The 9767-nt window shown below is 51.1% G+C and overlaps 1 pseudogene; it reads left to right on the top strand.

Annotated features, from left to right (window-relative positions):
* The first annotated feature begins 8495 nt into the window (after window positions 1-8495).
* LOC112238467 overlaps window positions 8496-9767 on the top strand; it is a 37722-nt pseudogene continuing 36450 nt past the window's right edge.

The following is a 9767-nucleotide window of genomic DNA, read 5'->3' as shown; positions in this document are numbered from 1 at the left end:
TGGGGTTAACTGGCATCTATATTGTACCAGGGTCACTCAGTAGGAGGACCAGGGTCACTCAGTAGGAGGCTGCTGGGGTTAACTGGCATCTATATTGTACCAGGGTCACTCAGTAGGAGGCATCTATATTGTACAGGGTCACTCAGTAGGAGGCTGCTGCTGGGGTTAACTGGCATCTATATTGTACCAGGGTCACTCAGTAGGAGGACTGCTGGGGTTGGGTCACTCCAGGGTCACGTAGGAGGCTGCTGGGGTTAACTGGCATCTATATTGTACCAGGGTCACTCAGTAGGGAGGCTGCTGGGGTTAACTGGCATCTATATTGTACCAGGGTCACTCAGTAGGAGGCTGCTGGGGTTAACTGGCATCTATATTGTACCAGGGTCACTCAGTAGGAGGCTGCTGGGGTTAACTGGCATCTATATTGTACCAGGGTCACTCAGTAGGAGGCTGCTGGGGTTAACTGGCATCTATATTGTACCAGGGTCACTCAGTAGGAGGCTGCTGGGGTTAACTGGCATCTATATTGTACCAGGGTCACTCAGTAGGGCTGGGGGTTAACTGGCATCTAGTACCAGGGTCACTCAGTAGGAGGCTGCTGGGGTTAACTGGCATCTATATTGTACCAGGGTCACTCAGTAGGAGGCTGCTGGGGTTAACTGGCATCTATATTGTACCAGGAGGACCAGGGTCACTCAGTAGGAGGACCAGGGTCACTCAGTAGGAGGACCAGGGTCACTCATCTAGGATTGACCAGGGTCACTCAGTAGGAGGCTGCTGGGGTTAACTGGCATCTATATTGTACCAGGGTCACTCAGTAGGAGGCTGCTGGGGTTAACTGACATCTATATTGTACCAGGGTCACTCAGTAGGAGGCTGCTGGGGTTAACTGGCATCTATATTGTACCAGGGTCACTCAGTAGGAGGCTGCTGGGGTTAACTGGCATCTATATTGTACCAGGGTCACTCAGTAGGAGGCTGCTGGGGTTAACTGGCATCTATATTGTACCAGGGTCACTCAGTAGGAGGCTGCTGGGGTTAACTGGCATCTATATTGTACCAGGGTCACTCAGTAGGAGGACCAGGGTCACTCAGTAGGAGGCTGCTGGGGTTAACTGACATCTATATTGTACCAGGGTCACTCAGTAGGAGGACCAGGGTCACTCAGTAGGAGGCTGCTGGGGTTAACTGGCATCTATATTGTACCAGGATCACTCAGTAGGAGGACCAGGGTCACTCAGTAGGAGGCTGCTGGGGTTAACTGGCATCTATATTGTACCAGGGTCACTCAGTAGGAGGCTGCTGGGGTTAACTGGCATCTATATTGGGGTCACTCAGTAGGAGGCTGCTGGGGTTAACTGGCATCTATATTGTACCAGGGTCACTCAGTAGGAGGACCAGGGTCACTCAGTAGGAGGCTGCTGGGGTTAACTGGCATCTATATTGTACCAGGGTCACTCAGTCAGGGTCACTCAGTAGGAGGCTGCTGGGGTTAACTGACATCTATATTGTACCAGGGTCACTCAGTAGGAGGCCAGGGTCACTCAGTAGGAGGCTGCTGGGGTTAACTGGCATCTATATTGTACCAGGGTCACTCAGTAGGAGGCTGCTGGGAGGCTATATTGTACCAGGGTCACTCAGTAGGAGGCTGCTGGGGTTAACTGGCATCTATATTGTACCAGGGTCACTCAGTAGGAGGCTGCTGGGGCTTAACTGGCATCTATATTGTACCAGGGTCACTCAGTAGGAGGCTGCTGGGGTTAACTGGCATCTATATTGTACCAGGGTCACTCAGTAGGAGGCTGCTGGGGTTAACTGGCATCTATATTGTACCAGGGTCACTCAGTAGGAGGCTGCTGCTGCTGGGGTTAACTGGCATCTATATTGTACCAGGGTCACTCAGTAGGAGGCTGCTGGGGTTAACTGGCATCTATATTGTACCAGGGTCACTCAGTAGGAGGCTGCTGGGGTTAACTGGCATCTATATTGTACCAGGGTCACTCAGTAGGAGGCTGCTGGGGTTAACTGGCATCTATATTGTACCAGGGTCACTCAGTAGGAGGCTGCTGGGGTTAACTGGCATCTATATTGTACCAGGGTCACTCAGTAGGAGGCTGCTGGGGTTAACTGGCATCTATATTGTACCAGGGTCACTCAGTAGGAGGCTGCTGGGGTTAACTGGCATCTATATTGTACCAGGGTCACTCAGTAGGAGGCTGCTGGGGTTAACTGGCATCTATATTGTACCAGGGTCACTCAGTAGGAGGCTGCTGGGGTTAACTGGCATCTATATTGTACCAGGGTCACTCAGTAGGAGGCTGCTGGGGTTAACTGGCATCTATATTGTACCAGGGTCACTCAGTAGGAGGCTGCTGGGGTTAACTGGCATCTATATTGTACCAGGGTCACTCAGTAGGAGGCTGCTGGGGTTAACTGGCATCTATATTGTACCAGGGTCACTCAGTAGGAGGACCAGGGTCACCAGTAGGAGGCTGCTGGGGTTAACTGGCATCTATATTGTACCAGGGTCACTCAGTAGGAGGCTGCTGGGGTTAACTGGCATCTATATTGTACCAGGGTCACTCAGTAGGAGGCTGCTGGGGTCACTCAGTAGGAGGACCAGGGTCACTCAGTAGGAGGACCAGGGTCACTCAGTAGGAGGCTGCTGGGGTTAACTGGCATCTATATTGTACCAGGGTCACTCAGTAGGAGGCTGCTGGGGTTAACTGGCATCTATATTGTACCAGGGTCACTCAGTAGGAGGCTGCTGGGGTTAACTGGCATCTATATTGTACCAGGGTCACTCAGTAGGAGGCTGCTGGGGTTAACTGGCATCTATATTGTACCAGGGTCACTCAGTAGGAGGCTGCTGGGGTTAACTGGCATCTATATTGTACCAGGGTCACTCAGTAGGAGGCTGCTGGGGTTAACTGGCATCTATATTGTACCAGGGTCACTCAGTAGGAGGACCAGGGTCACTCAGTAGGAGGCTGCTGGGGTTAACTGGCATCTATATTGTACCAGGGTCACTCAGTAGGAGGACCAGGGTCACTCAGTAGGAGGCTGCTGGGGTTAACTGGCATCTATATTGTACCAGGGTCACTCAGTAGGAGGCTGCTGGGGTTAACTGGCATCTATATTGTACCAGGGTCACTCAGTAGGAGGCTGCTGGGGTTAACTGGCATCTATATTGTACCAGGGTCACTCAGTAGGAGGCTGCTGGGGTTAACTGGCATCTATATTGTACCAGGGTCACTCAGTAGGAGGCTGCTGGGGTTAACTGGCATCTATATTGTACCAGGGTCACTCAGTAGGAGGACCAGGGTCACTCAGTAGGAGGCTGCCAGGGTTAGGAGGCTGCTGGGGTTAACTGGCATCTATATTGTACCAGGGTCACTCAGGAGGACCAGGGTAGGAGGCTGTAGGAGGACCAGGGTCACTCAGTAGGAGGCTGCTGGGGTTAACTGGCATCTATATTGTACCAGGGTCACTCAGTAGGAGGACCAGGGTCACTCAGTAGGAGGCTGCTGGGGTTAACTGGCATCTATATTGTACCAGGGTCACTCAGTAGGAGGCTGCTGGGGTTAACTGGCATCTATATTGTACCAGGGTCACTCAGTAGGAGGCTGCTGGGGTTAACTGGCATCTATATTGTACCAGGGTCACTCAGTAGGAGGCTGCTGGGGTTAACTGGCATCTATATTGTACCAGGGTCACTCAGTAGGAGGCTGCTGGGGTTAACTGGCATCTATATTGTACCAGGGTCACTCAGTAGGAGGCTGCTGGGGGTTAACTGGCATCTATATTGTACCAGGGTCACTCAGTAGGAGGCTGCTGGGGTTAACTGGCATCTATATTGTACCAGGGTCACTCAGTAGGAGGCTGCTGGGGTTAACTGGCATCTATATTGTACCAGGGTCACTCAGTAGGAGGCTGCTGGGGTTAACTGGCATCTATATTGTACCAGGGTCACTCAGTAGGAGGCTGCTGGGGTTAACTGGCATCTATATTGTACCAGGGTCACTCAGTAGGAGGCTGCTGGGGTTAACTGGCATCTATATTGTACCAGGGTCACTCAGTAGGAGGCTGCTGGGGTTAACTGGCATCTATATTGTACCAGGGTCACTCAGTAGGAGGCTGCTGGGGTTAACTGGCATCTATATTGTACCAGGGTCACTCAGTAGGAGGCTGCTGGGGTTAACTGGCATCTATATTGTACCAGGGTCACTCAGTAGGAGGCTGCTGGGGTTAACTGGCATCTATATTGTACCAGGGTCACTCAGTAGGAGGCCAGGGTCACTCAGTAGGAGGCTGCTGGGGTTAACTGGCATCTATATTGTACCAGGGTCACTGTAGGAGGACCAGGGTCACTCAGTAGGAGGCTGCTGGGGTTAACTGGCATCTATATTGTACCAGGGTCACTCAGGGAGGCTGCTGGGGTTAACACATCTATAGTAGGAGGGAGGCTGCTGGGGTTAACTGGCATCTATATTGTACCAGGGTCATCTATATTGTACCAGGGTCACTCAGTAGGAGGCTGCTGGGGTTAACTGGCATCTATATTGTACCAGGGTCACTCAGTAGGGAGGCTGCTGGGGTTAACTGGCATCTATATTGTACCAGGGTCACTCAGTAGGAGGCTGCTGGGGTTAACTGGCATCTATATTGTACCAGGGTCACTCAGTAGGAGGCTGCTGGGGTTAACTGGCATCTATATTGTACCAGGGTCACTCAGTAGGAGGCTGCTGGGGTTAACTGGCATCTATATTGTACCAGGGTCACTCAGGGAGGACCAGGGTCACTCAGTAGGAGGCTGCTGGGGTTAACTGGCATCTATATTGTACCAGGGTCACTCAGTAGGAGGACCAGGGTCACTCAGTAGGAGGCTGCTGGGGTCTAACTGGCATCTCTATATTGTACCAGGGTCACTCAGTAGGAGGCTGCTGGGGTTAACTGGCATCTATATTGTACCAGGGTCACTCAGTAGGAGGACCAGGGTCACTCAGTAGGAGGCTGCTGGGGTTAACTGGCATCTATATTGTACCAGGGTCACTCAGTAGGAGGCTGCTGGGGTTAACTGGCATCTATATTGTACCAGGGTCACTCAGTAGGAGGCTGCTGGGGTTAACTGGCATCTATATTGTACCAGGGTCACTCAGTAGGAGGCTGCTGGGGTTAACTGGCATCTATATTGTACCAGGGTCACTCAGTAGGAGGCTGCTGGGGTTAACTGGCATCTATATTGTACCAGGGTCACTCAGTAGGAGGCTGCTGGGGTTAACTGGCATCTATATTGTACCAGGGTCACTCAGTAGGAGGCTGCTGGGGTTAACTGGCATCTATATTGTACCAGGGTCACTCAGTAGGAGGCTGCTGGGGTTAACTGGCATCTATATTGTACCAGGGTCACTCAGTAGGAGGACCAGGGGTCACTCAGTAGGAGGCTGCTGGGGTTAACTGACATCTATATTGTACCAGGGTCACTCAGTAGGAGGACCAGGGTCACTCAGTAGGAGGCTGCTGGGGTTAACTGGCATCTATATTGTACCAGGGTCACTCAGTAGGAGGCTGCTGGGGTTAACTGGCATCTATATTGTACCAGGGTCACTCAGTAGGAGGCTGCTGGGGTAGGAGGCATCTGGGGTTAACTTCTATATTGTACCAGGGTCACTCAGTAGGAGGCTGCTGGGGTTAACTGGCATCTATATTGTACCAGGGTCACTCAGTAGGAGGCTGCTGGGGTTAACTGGCATCTATATTGTACCAGGGTCACTCAGTAGGAGGCTGCTGGGGTTAACTGGCATCTATATTGTACCAGGGTCACTCAGTAGGAGGCTGCTGGGGTTAACTGGCATCTATATTGTACCAGGGTCACTCAGTAGGAGGCTGCTGGGGTTAACTGGCATCTATATTGTACCAGGGTCACTCAGTAGGAGGCTGCTGGGGTTAACTGGCATCTATATTGTCACCAGGGTCACCAGGGAGGCTGCTGGGGTTAACTGGCATCTATATTGTACCAGGGTCACTCAGTAGGAGGACCAGGGTCACTCAGTAGGAGGCTGCTGGGGTTAACTGGCATCTATATTGTACCAGGGTCACTCAGTAGGAGGACCAGGGTCACTCAGTAGGAGGCTGCTGGGGTTAACTGGCATCTATATTGTACCAGGGTAGGAGGCTGCTGGGGTTAACTGGCATCTATATTGTACCAGGGTCACTCAGTAGGAGGCTGCTGGGGTTAACTGGCATCTATATTGTACCAGGGTCACTCAGTAGGAGGACCAGGGTCACTCAGTAGGAGGCTGCTGGGGTTAACTGGCATCTATATTGTACCAGGGTCACTCAGTAGGAGGCTGCTGGGGTTAACTGGCATCTATATTGTACCAGGGTCACTCAGTAGGAGGCTGCTGGGGTTAACTGGCATCTATATTGTACCAGGGTCACTCAGTAGGAGGCTGCTGGGGTTAACTGGCATCTATATTGTACCAGGGTCACTCAGTAGGAGGCTGCTGGGGTTAACTGGCATCTATATTGTACCAGGGTCACTCAGTAGGAGGACTGCTGGGGTTAACTGGGTACCAGGGTCACTCAGTAGGAGGCTGCTGGGGTTAACTGACATCTATATTGTACCAGGGTCACTCAGTAGGAGGACCAGGGTCACTCAGTAGGAGGCTGCTGGGGTTAACTGGCATCTATATTGTACCAGGGTCACTCAGTAGGAGGCTGCTGGGGTTAACTGGCATCTATATTGTACCAGGGTCACTCAGTAGGAGGACCAGGGTCACTCAGTAGGAGGCTGCTGGGGTTAACTGGCATCTATATTGTACCAGGGTCACTCAGTAGGAGGCTGCTGGGGTTAACTGGCATCTATATTGTACCAGGGTCACTCAGTAGGAGGCTGCTGGGGTTAACTGGCATCTATATTGTACCAGGGTCACTCAGTAGGAGGCTGCTGGGGTTAACTGGCATCTATATTGTATCACTCAGTAGGAGGCCAGGGTCACTCAGTAGGGTCACTCAGTAGAGGCTGCTGGGGTTAACTGGCATCTATATTGTACCAGGGTCACTCAGTAGGAGGCTGCTGGGGTTAACTGGCATCTATATTGTACCAGGGTCACTCAGTAGGAGGCTGCTGGGGTTAACTGGCATCTATATTGTACCAGGGTCACTCAGTAGGAGGCTGCTGGGGTTAACTGGCATCTATATTGTACCAGGGTCACTCAGTAGGAGGCTGCTGGGGTTAACTGGCATCTATATTGTACATCACTAGTAGGAGGCTGCTGGGGTTAACTGGCATCTATATTGTACCAGGGTCACTCAGTAGGAGGCTGCTGGGGTTAACTGGCATCTATATTGTACCAGGGTCACTCAGTAGGAGGCTGCTGGGGTTAACTGGCATCTATATTGTACCAGGGTCACTCAGTAGGAGGCTGCTGGGGTCACTGGCATCTATATTGTACCAGGGTCAGTAGGGTCAGGCTGCTGGGGTTAACTGGCATCTATATTGTACCAGGGTCACTCAGTAGGAGGCTGCTGGGGTTAACTGGCATCTATATTGTACCAGGGTCACTCAGTAGGAGGCTGCTGGGGTTAACTGGCATCTATATTGTACCAGGGTCACTCAGTAGGAGGCTGCAGGGTTAACTGGCATCTATATTGTACCAGGGTCACTCAGTAGGAGGCTGCTGGGGTTAACTGGCATCTATATTGTACCAGGGTCACTCAGTAGGAGGCTGCTGGGGTTAACTGGCATCTATATTGTACCAGGGTCACTCAGTAGGAGGCTGCTGGGGTTAACTGGCATCTATATTGTACCAGGGTCACTCAGTAGGAGGCTGCTGGGGTTAACTGGAGGCTCACATCTATATTGTACCAGGGTCACTCAGTAGGAGGCTGCTGGGGTTAACTGGCATCTATATTGTACCAGGGTCACTCAGTAGGAGGCTGCTGGGGTTAACTGGCATCTATATTGTACCAGGGTCACTCAGTAGGAGGACCAGGGTCACTCAGTAGGAGGCTGCTGGGGTTAACTGGCATCTATATTGTACCAGGGTCACTCAGTAGGAGGCTGCTGGGGTTAACTGGCATCTATATTGTACCAGGGTCACTCAGTAGGAGGCTGCTGGGGTTAACTGGCATCTATATTGTACCAGGGTCACTCAGTAGGAGGCTACTGGGGTTAACTCAGTAGGAGGCATCTATATTGTACCAGGGTCACTCAGTAGGAGGCTGCTGGGGTTAACTGGCATCTATATTGTACCAGGGTCACTCAGTAGGAGGACCAGGGTCACTCAGGGTAGGAGGCTGCTGGGGTTAACTGGCATCTATATTGTACCAGGGTCACTCAGTAGGAGGACCAGGGTCACTCAGTAGGAGGACCAGGGTCACTCAGTAGGAGGACCAGGGTCACTCAGTAGGAGGACCAGGGTCACTCAGTAGGAGGCTGCTGGGGTTAACTGAACTTGTTGACCTTTAAGTCCTCGTGCTCTTCCTGGAAGTGCATCTTTATAAATAGCACAGGGTTGGCCAAGCTACCCTCCTGGGGACATGGGAACTACCCATCAGGGTTGGCCAAGCTACCCTCCTCCTGGGGACATGGGAACTACCCATCAGGGTTGGCCAAGCTACCCTCCTGGGGACATGGGAACTACCCATCAGCAAGGTTTTGATTCCAGCACTACGCTAACACACCTGGTTTTACTTAGTCATTCATTAGCTAAATCAGGTGTGTTATTGGTCGGAGCAAAAGCCTGCACAGAACTATTTTAGATGGAGGTTGATGGGGAAAAGTCTGTTGAATCAGGATGGAAAACGATGTACAACTGATTTCCACATCGTATGAAGTAGTCTGTTTTAAACAACAGGTGTATATAAACCTGTCCTTCTCAACAGGCTGATGAACACATCGTATAAAGTAGTCTGTCCTAAACAACAGGTGTGTATAAACCTGTCCTTCTCAACAGGCTGATGATGAACACATCGTATAAAGTAGTCTGTCCTAAACAACAGGTGTGTATAAACCTGTCCTTCTCAACAGGCTGATGATGAACACGGAGACGTCCATCCTAGCGACTAAGAAGAGGGTGAGACGTTTGAACGGACGCTGGTGGCCTCGGAGCTTGTTGATTGGCTGCTGGCGGAGGGAGAGATGGCGACCCGAGAGGAGGCGGAGCATCTTGGACGGAGGCTTCTAGAACACGGGATCATGCAGCATGGTGAGTGGAAGGAGCGTTTTCATCGTCGGTCTGATTTATTTATTTAAAAAAAAAAAAGGAGCGTTTTCAGGGTCTGATTTGAGACATACCAACTAACAAGGTCACGGTCAGTACACCACCTGTCACACTGATGAAATGACATATCTCTGAGTCCTGAGTAGGGTTAGTCCTGCAGTTTGGGAACCACTTCCCTAAGCGAATGTAATTATAGGCCCTTTTTGAAAAAGCAGTTGTGAAAGCTGAATGCTGTACTTTCTTCTACTAGTCTACTATTTAGCCCTTCCTGGTTTTCACTGAGGATTTACATGGTAATATGGTCAAACAGTAATTACACAATTACCTATCGTGGTTATAACATTTTGCACTGTTGTCAGTTGCTTCGATTTAATTCTATGGCGCTGTAATTTCCAAGTTGACTTTGCTAGGTGAAAGAGGAGACGTGGGAGGGTTGATGTTCACACATGGTGGACAGTCACATTGGGTCCTCTCTTCCAAAGGGCTGTAAAGGATCCTATTTTAGTCAGGGAACACGGTGTCTTATCTGGTCAGACAGGG

The sequence above is a fragment of the Oncorhynchus tshawytscha genome, unplaced genomic scaffold (assembly GCF_018296145.1).
Source record: "Oncorhynchus tshawytscha isolate Ot180627B unplaced genomic scaffold, Otsh_v2.0 Un_contig_9903_pilon_pilon, whole genome shotgun sequence".
NCBI classification, from domain to species: domain Eukaryota; kingdom Metazoa; phylum Chordata; class Actinopteri; order Salmoniformes; family Salmonidae; genus Oncorhynchus; species Oncorhynchus tshawytscha.
Note: the sequence above shows the minus strand (reverse complement) of the source record. Positions and strands in the feature narration are given on the sequence as shown.